The sequence below is a fragment of the Notothenia coriiceps genome, unplaced genomic scaffold (assembly GCF_000735185.1).
Source record: "Notothenia coriiceps isolate Sejong01 unplaced genomic scaffold, NC01 NC01_scaffold00023455, whole genome shotgun sequence".
NCBI lineage: Eukaryota > Metazoa > Chordata > Actinopteri > Perciformes > Nototheniidae > Notothenia > Notothenia coriiceps.
The window spans coordinates 2,343-4,625 of NW_011356156.1; the positions used below are offsets into that span (position 1 = coordinate 2,343).

At 41.0% G+C, this 2,283-nt stretch overlaps 1 long non-coding RNA gene across 1 annotated transcript in view; it reads left to right on the forward strand.

Moving 5' to 3' along the window:
- Window positions 1-1,773, forward strand: part of LOC104954515 (uncharacterized) — a 2,659-nt gene extending 886 nt beyond the window's left edge. Inside the window, exons 2-3 of the long non-coding RNA XR_799339.1 lie at window positions 125-255; window positions 1,628-1,773. This is a non-coding gene — a long non-coding RNA (uncharacterized lncRNA). The remainder of the gene's footprint in view (window positions 1-124; window positions 256-1,627) is intronic.
- The last annotated feature ends 510 nt before the right edge of the window (window positions 1,774-2,283 follow it).

Here is a 2,283-nt window from a genome sequence, read left to right on the forward strand (position 1 = left end):
ATCCATTATGAAAACAGTTGTTAATTCATATTCTTGGTTTACCATCCCCTACAAGTCAACTAAGTGTTGCTCATCTACCATGCAAATGTCCTATTTGTTAACGAGCTGCTTTCATTCCTCTCAGGAACCGGTGAAAAAGAAAGGCGGGACAGTAACGACAGGGAAAGTGAAAGAAGAGCCGTCAAATATCCTCCTTAAACCCAAACCCAAGAAACCCGCCATCATAAAGAAAGAGTGCCCAGTGGAAAAATCCAGGTCTGTTCATTTATTTTATTGTATTTCTATTTTCATGCCTTTTACCTCCTTGTGTCTCTTAACCTGTTAAAATGTTATATTTTGCTGCATCTGATCTGAGGGGAATTTCTTGTTGTTTATTTTTAACTTGTGACGCAACATCTTGCAAGAAACAGAGTCTGAGGGCTTCTTAACATTTACTAAACTATGAATGTGTCGTACTCACTTAACAGCTTTCAGACAATATTAACAATTTTTAGCTAAACGAAACACAAGGGTAATACCAAGCTTCTGAATTAGCCCTGAGCGAAAAAATGCTAACGCACTTAGCACAGAACTCAAGGTGAAATACCCTTATTACTTATCCTATCTGCACAAACAAGATATCTTTTAGCAAGCTGAGATTCCACAGATTCCAGACATATAAGTATCATCACTGAGTGATCAGAACTCGCGGCGAAACGACAACAAACAACAACACAAACAATTAGCTTTACGGAGCCAAAACGGCTAAAAACGTCTTACCTTTCTGATCAAAAGTTGTGTTCAATGGCATTAAAACGACAAAAACGCTGCTGAAGGTTAATCCAATGTGTCTGTCACTTTGAAATGATTACTGATAATCCATCTTCATATTTATGTCAATAACGGAGTTTTCATATATAGCTGCTATGATAGCTACGAGAGTGTATGATAGCTTCCGGTTTTGGGCATCCTGGCTATGCATCACTCATTCACCAATGGGTAATGTTTAGATGGATTTTAGGAACCTCCCCTCGATTCTATTGGCTCTAACGGTTAAAAAGAGGTGTCAATCATCAAAATGTACTGAGGGGGGCCAGAGATATGGAAAATCCACCCAAATGACCCCAGAAGTGTTTTCTTTTTTTCTAAATCTCTCTAAAAAGGTCAAATTTCACTTGTTTTGCATCAATCTTGATACAGGGTACTTATTATATGTTGTAGTTTGGATTCCTAAAGCTTTTAGTCTACCATCCCATCATTCAAGGGTGGTTTTCACTATGCTATGTTTTTTTTGTTGGACGGACACAATAATCAAATTTTTTTTACTATGTTCAATCTGAATTTATTTTTAAAATAAAAAAATGCTATATTGATTCTGACTTTTCTACATCCAACTCACAGGTTTATCATTGCTTTGAGAATTTTTTTAATTAATTTTCCCCTTTTAGAAGTCTAGTTGTGGTAATTTGTTTTGGGAATGTCATTTTCGAGCCTGAGGTCTGAAAAACAGGCTCGGGGCTCAACAGGTTAAACGGCACGTGCTGTATGAAAAGTGCCGTATAAATAAAGCTTTATTATTTAAACACATCTGATGTTAATTTATTTCTATAAAAAAGTGCTTCTCATGACGAGAGTTTCCTGTGTTCAGTTCTCTGGAGCTTCCCTATGTGACGCCGCTGGAGAACAAACAGCGGAAGAGCTTCACCTCCAAAACTCTGCACCCGCTCTCCAACATCCCCAAGAGCCGGCCGCTGCAGAAACAACAGAGATGTGAGTTTCTGCCTTAATGTCGTCGCTTTGCTTCAGCACCAGATGTGTGTGTAAAATGATCTATAGATCAGCGGTTCCCGACCTTTTTCAACTCAGGGCTACACACACTCCCTGTTGCTACACACACTTCCTGTTGCTACACACACACTCCCTGTTGCTACACACACACTCCCTGTTGCTACACACACACTCCCTGTTGCTACACACACACTCCCTGTTGCTACACACACACTCCCTGTTGCTACACACACACTCCCTGTTGCTACACACACACTCCCTGTTGCTACACACACACTCCCTGTTGCTACACACACACTCCCTGTTGCTACACACACACTCCCTGTTGCTACACACACACTCCCTGTTGCTACACACACTCCCTGTTGCTACACACACACTCCCTGTTGCTACACACACACTCCCTGTTGCTACACACACACTCCCTGTTGCTACACACACACTCCCTGTTGCTACACACACACTCCCTGTCGCTACACACACACTCCCTGTCGCTACACACACACTCCCTGTTGC